The sequence below is a fragment of the Teleopsis dalmanni genome, chromosome X, assembly GCF_002237135.1.
Source record: "Teleopsis dalmanni isolate 2A chromosome X, ASM223713v2, whole genome shotgun sequence".
NCBI lineage: Eukaryota > Metazoa > Arthropoda > Insecta > Diptera > Diopsidae > Teleopsis > Teleopsis dalmanni.
Window position 1 is genome coordinate 7,282,776 of NC_051848.1, and position 10,725 is coordinate 7,293,500.

The 10,725-nt window shown below is 29.7% G+C and overlaps 2 long non-coding RNA genes across 2 annotated transcripts; both read right to left on the bottom strand.

The window, feature by feature from the left end:
* Nucleotides 1-3,572: 3,572 nt before the first annotated feature.
* On the bottom strand, nucleotides 3,573-4,647 carry LOC119687594. The gene is made up of 4 exons (XR_005253204.1): nucleotides 4,169-4,647; nucleotides 4,015-4,106; nucleotides 3,835-3,952; nucleotides 3,573-3,756 (listed from the first exon to the last, which is right to left on the bottom strand). It is a non-coding gene; the product is annotated as an uncharacterized LOC119687594 (long non-coding RNA).
* Nucleotides 4,648-9,189: 4,542 nt separating this feature from the next.
* Nucleotides 9,190-10,287, bottom strand: LOC119687598. The gene is made up of 4 exons (XR_005253208.1): nucleotides 9,809-10,287; nucleotides 9,655-9,746; nucleotides 9,475-9,592; nucleotides 9,190-9,396 (listed from the first exon to the last, which is right to left on the bottom strand). It is a non-coding gene; the product is annotated as an uncharacterized LOC119687598 (long non-coding RNA).
* Nucleotides 10,288-10,725: the final 438 nt, after the last annotated feature.

Genomic DNA, 10,725 nt, shown 5'->3' on the forward strand with positions numbered 1-10,725 from the left:
ATTCAGAATTCCATAATAATAATAATCTTATATCGGAAATATAGGATATTTATTTCCTTGAAAATATTTTTTAAAAAGAATCTTTTGTATTTTGATTAACTGTCCAATTAACCCGTTTCACAAATTAATTGTGACAAATTTCAGTCAATCTCAACTTTTAGACAATAAAGTATATCAATTAATATAGATTGAAACCCCAACTTCTCTATATGTATTCCAAAATAGCCAGTCCATAGTTAAATTTAGAAAAATGAATCATTTAAAGAAGGTCTGCATAATACAAAAGAGAGAGGAGGATAATGGTCAGGTTAGTTTTTTTAAACCGACTATTAGAAGGGGGACTATGCAATTAATTATTGTGACTTGAAGATTTCAAGTGGCATCAGATTTGTTATACACCACCAAAAATAATTTTTGAATTATTGCGAAAATATTTTAGCTATAATTAAATGCATTCTTAATAAGTAATGACAATAGTCCATCTCGTGTCTATCAATATATACTCGTACTAGTGAAAAACCAAGTACTGAGATCAGAAACAAAAATTACTCGACTCAGTAGACGTTGATATGTTTTTGAATTTACTTGATTTGATATTTCATAAAAATTAAAATATTATCAAATAAGTTTTGTTTTCATTTTCCGTAAAATTTTTTTATAATTTTTTATTTTATATTTTATATAATTTTTAGCATTCATTCATAACAAAATTTTACAAGCTGAAGCTCTAACAATGTCATTTGCAAAAATTTCGATGTTTCTGTTTAAAAAATTGTTCAGGAAGCATGCAACAGAAGTCCTGACCGGCGGTGTACCAAATAAATATCAATACGAGAAGAACGTAGAACTTACTAAACCCATTCCAGTTTGTGCTCAATATCCGACACAATGTATTTCTAGATTCAGCAGAGTTAGGGCAATTACTTCAAAATCTGTTCCCCGTGGATATGGTGGTAGTCCACAACCAACCATGGGGAATGGCGAAACTGCCCGGATTTTGCGCAATTTGTCGTATTACACACACTGAAGTTATCCCTGGTCTGGTGATTGATGTTGTGGCTTGGTGTATTATAGATCTTTACGAGGATTCCGTCATTTAACCATAAACTGAATAACCGACATTGGTGTTACACAATGTTCGGAGAAATCTCTTGTCTTCCCTAACGGAGAAAATAGATAACAACATGTAGATGGTGGACGTGGGCGACATGGTTGACATGGTGGACAGAAAAGGATTTATAATACATCACGCAATGACATCAATCGTGTTGCTGCTGGAAAGACTTTCTGGTGTCGTGGCTTCAGGCGTGGTACTTTAAGCAGAAATTGTGACTTAGTGGTTATGATTCAAATATTTTTTATGCATTACTTAGCCTTAACGATGTATGATTTTTAATTTATTTTGCTACATACATATATTATGATCATAATATATAAAAGAATAAAAAGAATTTTTTTACTTATTTCGGCAAAGTATTCGCTTTCTATTTTAGAAAACTTTTTTTTATATATAATTATTCGTAAATAATTTTTTAAGACCACAAGTATCATAGCTTGAACTCTATTCTGCCAAATTTGAAGCTCAGAGTCAGTGTTCATTAGTCAACTGATCTAATTTGTTCAATTGATTGACCTTTACGTCCTAACTGTTCTGACATAGAGTTCTGTTAATTTGCTGTGAAAGCTATGGAAGCTGTAAATGTTTATACCAGCTGTAAAACAGTTGAATTAATGAATTTTTGTAGTTATATTATATATGTATATTATTAATTACAGTTAATTTTAATTGTTAAATTTTAATACTATTCTTTTATAGAGGCATGAATTCATATTTGAGTCTTGTGTATAGAACCCAATCTAGGATCGTAATAGAAAGAAAGAAAGAAAGAATAGAAAGAAAGTCATACTAATGTTATTCTACGATTCGCCCGTTCGATATGAAGTTAATTAATTTCGATTATTTAAACATAATAAAATTATTTATATATGAAATTACTCATTTGTTATAAATAAGTTTAAATATGGAACTATAATATTCATATCAGTTTTAGTGGTTAAAGTATTTATTTCTTTCAGGACTTTCATCGGGTAAACCGAATGTGTCAGTATAGATTTCAAAAGTTATATTATTATCAACAAGTTAAATACTTTTGAAATAATTCATTTATTAAAATTCAAATCTCAGCTAAATACATGATACCTTGGATATTATCTGTCACTGAAATAGTGGTGCCAAATCAGTACACATTATGAACAACCATTAATAAGAACTTCAAAAAAAATATAAATCAAAGAAAATAAATTTGGACTCATAAAATACGAATATAATATGGAACATTTAAATATAACATATATACAAGTATATCTCAGAATCAACCCAAGTTCGGCATATTGCGTAGTGGTGAACGTTGTTCAAAGCAACCAATTTTACTAAAATTTATTGTTTCATTCATTCATCACTACTTTTATTGTAGTTCTTTTATTTTAGTTAATGAATTCATTAATGAATGAATGAAATAAATATAACATCTAAATAAACTTTTCATTTACAATTTATAAACAATTCCCATAAGATATATATCTCGAATCAGAAAATAACACATCTAACAGTAATAAATGATAAATAACAGTCGCCATTTGATGGCATATTTACTAAATTAAAGTTTAGTTAGTTGTAGTTATCAAAGTTCTTAAATAACGTTTGCCTGTCATTAAACGTTAATACTGAAATGAAAATAGAAAGACGTTTTTGCTATGCAGCAGAATTATCTAGAACTCCAACGCTTGTTTCATTCTGAGCACTTGTAATGGTACTGAAATTACATAGTCTACAATATGTATCTTTGAATGGATATCTTAAGAACCAAGCTACAGCGAAATACATATAACTTACTGGACAAAAATGATCAAAATGCTGGTTGTCACAAAAATCTGTTATCGTTATACGACATTGGAGAAATCAAATTCGGTTTAACATTAATTTGATCTGAATTGTTATACCAAAAATAATGATTGATATAATGTTTCATATCTTATAATTGTATTCATTATAATTTATTTATATAAATAATATATGAAACACTTCTTATCACGTTTTAAGCCATTATAAGTTTTGCAAGTTTTTTGGATGGTCACTTTATTTGGGATTTTGTCTAAGTCGGCTGTGCTTTTGAAAGCATTGGAAAAGTGGAGCTTATATTAACACTTCGAGCTTTATTGAGCTTACTGCCAATTTCATTCCAATAACATCAAACTGTAAGCAAAGAACGTAAATAAACGCGAAGACCGTATTATAATACAATACGGTCTTTGGTGTTCAAATCGAGGCGCCTAAACTTTATCCTGAGAGGATTCTAAAATTTAAATAACAATTTAAATAACTTAAGCTAATTAACATTAAAAACACAAAACTATAAGCTCTGTAGCTCTATAGCTCTGTAAACGCATACTATACATAAATAAGTTCCAGTGAGATAAAATATCTGAACTAAAAATTTATTTCGATAGAATCCACAATAAAACCCAAAATGTTTGTTAAGGAAAATCTTTATTTCTATTTACAAACAAATATTTATACTACTTAATAATTTATCATTTTCCATTGCCTTTGATAGATTCTTACTTATAGACAATTTCGTTTCCAAATAGTGGCTTCGTACAGTAATAATTTTCAAATAGGACTAAAACCGATAATATAACCACAGATCCACACATTTAATTATGGTTCGATCCATTAACGTAAAAATGTATTCAAACCTTATTAAAAATCCATGTTTAATTAAAATAAACTGTTAATAAACTGTTTTGTTAAAATAAATGGAGCTTTTTCCTTACCTGGGTACATATACGTATTTTGGATCGCTTCTTCTTATTTTATTTAAGGAATTGGAATAAAAAGGATTTGAGTGGAGCAAGGATTATATGGAGTTTCAAGAGTTGTGACCTTAACCATCTGCGAAATAATTGTTGTAAGAAATCAAATTTTTTGCTTTATGAATATTTCTGAATAATTACGTTAAGAATTATTTAGGAATAGCACGAGATGTGGAAATTGTTACTGGTTCTACAGACTGGATTCAAGTTTCCACCTTACACAATAGTATAATCTGTAAATAAAGGTTAGTAAGCATAGCTGTCAAAATAGGAAATTTATTTGAAATATATTTACTTTGATGTCCAGTCTAAAAAAGTTGATATTAATGGCATAAGCGTTTTTTCCGCTTCTTGCCGGCCTTGCGCTTTGTTTTTGGCTTAGGACTTAGCTTTGACTTACATACAGGCTTCTTCTTCGTGAGACATTTATTTTTCTTCTTCTTTGCACTAGGGCCACAATCCGGAACAACGTTCTCGGGACTCTTCGCGGTTGGTCTTACCGGTCTAACCGGTCTTATCGGTTGGTAAATCGATTTTTCTTCGGCCGTCAGAGAGTTCCACGCGGCTCTGCCAATTCTAGCAGCCTGAACTGCTGTTAAATGCGAATTGCAGCCCTGGAATGTTTCCAAAAAGTTCAAAAAACGTTTCTCCTCGCTTTGCATATTCGCACCTCGTAGAATAACTTTTTCTTGAAAGAAAAATGAACTTTATAAAAATATATTTAGCGATCTCAAATTCGTAACTAACTCTATACAAAATAAATATGAAATGATATTTTCAAATTCCACAAAAACAAATAATTTTTTCAAATTATTATGAGAATGTGATTTCATTCAAAAATGATAAGAAAAGTTAAGTATAAAATCAGTAGTCGTTCTTTATATTTGTTGTGAATTTTGATATTCGAGGAAGTTAATATGAGAGGAATTTGGTGTAAGTAATGGCATAAATTTACTATTTATAACGGGTCTGTTTATCCAGTAAGGCATATCACTTCACAATCACCACTACTATGCGGAAGGAACTTGGAAAGCAGTGATATTATCAAAGAAAACAAAGCACTGCGATCGAAAAAGATCTATCGTACATAGGCTTGTGTATTTAGGTTTTCTGTAAATCTTAGCAGAGTTTGTGGTTTATTGTTTCATAGCAAACGTTATCAGGAGGCATGTTATCTGAAGGCTCTTCACAGACAAAGGCATTATCTAAACATTTAAAACGAATGCACTCACAAGTTCAGACATCAGTGTCGGATAGGCCTAACTTATTTAAGTGAAATAAGCCCTGACTTATGCTTAGCAAAAGTGATTAGAAGAGCACAATCGGTTACTCTAAGCCGTGATATATAGACATTGATGTGTGTTTCAAATAGGATAAAGAAATGGGTCTCGATAGATTAAGTTTAATACTAGAGTTTATTTATGTAAACGAAGAGCATACATAAAATACATGAAGACCTCTGGGTCACAGGGCGAAATAGTAATATATATATAACGAAAGTGAAGACAAGTAACAAATGGTACCAGAAATAGTTTCAAAATTTTTATTGTATTAGCTTCAAATCTTAAATCAGAAAATTAAAAATGTTTGATATAAGTGAATAAGTATTATTGTTTTGAAGACTAATCAAGTAATAATTTAGGCCTGTAATTCAAACAAAACTTCAAATCTGGATAAACTCTAAAATATTAAAAGCTTTATAATTATTATATTTTTTATTGTATTCCTTTTATATTTGAAAATATTTTTTGTTCATTAAATATAAGTATTCAGAATTCCATAATAATAATAATCTTATATCGGAAATATAGGATATTTATTTCCTTGAAAATATTTTTTAAAAAGAATCTTTTGTATTTTGATTAACTGTCCAATTAACCCGTTTCAAAAATTAATTGTGACAAATTTCAGTCAATCTCAACTTTTAGACAATAAAGTATATCAATTAATATAGATTGAAACCCCAACTTCTCTATATGTATTCCAAAATAGCCAGTCCATAGTTAAATTTAGAAAAATGAATCATTTAAAGAAGGTCTGCATAATACAAAAGAGAGAGGAGGATAATGGTCAGGTTAGTTTTTTTAAACCGACTATTAGAAGGGGGACTATGCAATTAATTATTGTGACTTGAAGATTTCAAGTGGCATCATATTTGTTATACACCACCAAAAATAATTTTTAAATTATTGCGAAAATATTTTAGCTATAATTAAATACAATCTTAATAAATAATGACAATAGTCCATCTCGTGTCTATCAATATATACTCGTACCAGTGAAAAACCAAGTACTGAGATCAGAAACAAAAATTACTCGACTCAGTAGACGTTGATATGTTTTTGAATTTACTTGATTTGATATTTCATAAAAATTAAAATATTATCAAATAAGTTTTGTTTTCATTTTCCGTAAAATTTTTTTATAATTTTTTATTTTATATTTTATATAATTTTTAGCATTCATTCATAACAAAATTTTACAAGCTGAAGCTCTAACAATGTCATTTGCAAAAATTTCGATGTTTCTGTTTAAAAAATTGTTCAGGAAGCATGCAACAGAAGTCCTGACCGGCGGTGTACCAAATAAATATCAATACGAGAAGAACGTAGAACTTACTAAACCCATTCCAGTTTGTGCTCAATATCCGACACAATGTATTTCTAGATTCAGCAGAGTTAGGGCAATTACTTCAAAATCTGTTCCCCGTGGATATGGTGGTAGTCCACAACCAACCATGGGGAATGGCGAAACTGCCCGGATTTTGCGCAATTTGTCGTATTACACACACTGAAGTTATCCCTGGTCTGGTGATTGATGTTGTGGCTTGGTGTATTATAGATCTTTACGAGGATTCCGTCATTTAACCATAAACTGAATAACCGACATTGGTGTTACACAATGTTCGGAGAAATCTCTTGTCTTCCCTAACGGAGAAAATAGATAACAACATGTAGATGGTGGACGTGGGCGACATGGTTGACATGGTGGACAGAAAAGGATTTATAATACATCACGCAATGACATCAATCGTGTTGCTGCTGGAAAGACTTTCTGGTGTCGTGGCTTCAGGCGTGGTACTTTAAGCAGAAATTGTGACTTAGTGGTTATGATTCAAATATTTTTTATGCATTACTTAGCCTTAACGATGTATGATTTTTAATTTATTTTGCTACATACATATATTATGATCATAATATATAAAAGAATAAAAAGAATTTTTTTACTTATTTCGGCAAAGTATTCGCTTTCTATTTTAGAAAACTTTTTTTTATATATAATTATTCGTAAATAATTTTTTAAGACCACAAGTATCATAGCTTGAACTCTATTCTGCCAAATTTGAAGCTCAGAGTCAGTGTTCATTAGTCAACTGATCTAATTTGTTCAATTGATTGACCTTTACGTCCTAACTGTTCTGACATAGAGTTCTGCTAATTTGCTATGAAAGCTATGGAAGCTGTAAATGTTTATACCAGCTGTAAAACAGTTGAATTAATGAATTTTTGTAGTTATATTATATATTTATATTATTAATTACAGTTAATTTTAATTGTTAAATTTTAATACTATTCTTTTATAGAGGCATGAATTCATATTTGAGTCTTGTGTATAGAACCCAATCTAGGATCGTAATAGAAAGAAAGAAAGAAAGAATAGAAAGAAAGTCATACTAATGTTATTCTACGATTCGCCCGTTCGATATGAAGTTAATTAATTTCGATTATTTAAACATAATAAAATTATTTATATATGAAATTACTCATTTGTTATAAATAAGTTTAAATATGGAACTATAATATTCATATCAGTTTTAGTGGTTAAAGTATTTATTTCTTTCAGGACTTTCATCGGGTAAACCGAATGTGTCAGTATAGATTTCAAAAGTTATATTATTATCAACAAGTTAAATACTTTTGAAATAATTCATTTATTAAAATTCAAATCTCAGCTAAATACATGATACCTTGGATATTATCTGTCACTGAAATAGTGGTGCCAAATCAGTACACATTATGAACAACCATTAATAAGAACTTCAAAAAAAATATAAATCAAAGAAAATAAATTTGGACTCATAAAATACGAATATAATATGGAACATTTAAATATAACATATATACAAGTATATCTCAGAATCAACCCAAGTTCGGCATATTGCGTAGTGGTGAACGTTGTTCAAAGCAACCAATTTTACTAAAATTTATTGTTTCATTAATTCATCACTACTTTTATTGTAGTTCTTTTATTTTAGTTAATGAATTCATTAATGAATGAATGAAATAAATATAACATCTAAATAAACTTTTCATTTACAATTTATAAACAATTCCCATAAGATATATATCTCGAAGCAGTAAATAATACATCTAACAGTAATAAATGATAACTAACAGTCGCCATTTGATGGCATATTTACTAAATTAAAGTTTAGTTAGTTGTAGTTATCAAAGTTCTTAAATAACGTTTGCCTGTCATTAAACGTTAATACTGAAATGAAAATAGAAAGACGTTTTTGCTATGCAGCAGAATTATCTAGAACTCCAACGCTTGTTTCATTCTGAGCACTTGTAATGGTACTGAAATTACATAGTCTACAATATGTATCTTTGAATGGATATCTTAAGAACCAAGCTACAGCGAAATACATATAACTTACTGGACAAAAATGATCAAAATGCTGGTTGTCACAAAAATCTGTTATCGTTATACGACATTGGAGAAATCAAATTCGGTTTAACATTAATTTGATCTGAATTGTTATACCAAAAATAATGATTGATATAATGTTTCATATCTTATAATTGTATTCATTATAATTTATTTATATAAATAATATATGAAACACTTCTTATCACGTTTTAAGCCATTATAAGTTTTGCAAGTTTTTTGGATGGTCACTTTATTTGGGATTTTGTCTAAGTCGGCTGTGCTTTTGAAAGCATTGGAAAAGTAGAGCTTATATTAACACTTCGAGCTTTATTGAGCTTACTGCCAATTTCATTCCAATAACATCAAACTGTAAGCAAAGAACGTAAATAAACGCGAAGACCGTATTATAATACAATACGGTCTTTGGTGTTCAAATCGAAGCGCCTAAACTTTATCCTGAGAGGATTCTAAAATTTCAATAACAACTTAAATAACTTAAGCTAATTAACATTAAAAACACAAAACTATAAGCTCTGTAGCTCTATAGCTCTGTAAACGCATAATAAACATAAATAACTTCCAGTGAGATAAAATATCTGAACTAAAAATTTATTTCGCTAGAATCCACAATAAAACCCAAAATGTTTGTTAAGGAAAATCTTTATTTCTATTTACAAACAAATATTTATACTACTAAATAATTTATCATTTTCCATTGCCTTTGATAGATTCTTACTTATAGACAATTTCGTTTCCAAATAGTGGCTTCGTACAGTAATAATTTTTACATAGGACTAAAACCGATAATATAACCACAGATCCACACATTTAATTATGGTTCGATCCATTAACGTAAAAATGTATTCAAACCTTATTAAAAATCCATGTTTAATTAAAATAAACTGTTAATAAACTGTTTTGTTAAAATAAATGGAGCTTTTTCCTTACCTGGGTACATATACGTATTTTGGATCGCTTCTTCTTATTTTATTTAAGGAATTGGAATAAAAAGGATTTGAGTGGAGCAAGGATTATATGGAGTTTCAAGAGTTGTGACCTTAACCAACTGCGAAATAATTGTTGTAAGAAATCAAATTTTTTGCTTTATGAATATTTCTGAATAATTACGTTAAGAATTATTTAGGAATAGCACGAGATGTGGAAATTGTTACTGGTTCTACAGACTGGATTCAAGTTTCCACCTTACACAATAGTATAATCTGTAAATAAAGGTTAGTAAGCATAGCTGTCAAAATAGGAAATTTATTTGAAATATATTTACTTTGATGTCCAGTCTAAAAAAGTTGATATTAATGGCATAAGCGTTTTTTCCGCTTCTTGCCGGCCTTGCGCTTTGTTTTTGGCTTAGGACTTAGCTTTGACTTACATACAGGCTTCTTCTTCGTGAGACATTTATTTTTCTTCTTCTTTGCACTAGGGCCACAATCCGGAACAACGTTCTCGGGACTCTTCGCGGTTGGTCTTACCGGTCTAACCGGTCTTATCGGTTGGTAAATCGATTTTTCTTCGGCCGTCAGAGAGTTCCACGCGGCTCTGCCAATTCTAGCAGCCTGAACTGCTGTTAAATGCGAATTGCAGCCCTGGAATGTTTCCAAAAAGTTCAAAAAACGTTTCTCCTCGCTTTGCATATTCGCACCTCGTAGAATAACTTTTTCTTGAAAGAAAAATGAACTTTATAAAAATATATTTAGCGATCTCAAATTCGTAACTAACTCTATACAAAATAAATATGAAATGATATTTTCAAATTCCACAAAAACAAATAATTTTTTCAAATTATTATGAGAATGTGATTTCATTCAAAAATGATAAGAAAAGTTAAGTATAAAATCAGTAGTCGTTCTTTATATTTGTTGTGAATTTTGATATTCGAGGAAGTTAATATGAGAGGAATTTGGTGTAAGTAATGGCATAAATTTACTATTTATAACGGGTCTGTTTATCCAGTAAGGCATATCACTTCACAATCACCACTACTATGCGGAAGGAACTTGGAAAGCAGTGATATTATCAAAGAAAACAAAGCACTGCGATCGAAAAAGATCTATCGTACATAGGCTTGTGTATTTAGGTTTTCTGTAAATCTTAGCAGAGTTTGTGGTTTATTGTTTCATAGCAAACGTTATCAGGAGGCATGTTATCTGGAGGCTCTTCACAGACAAAGGCATTATCTAAACA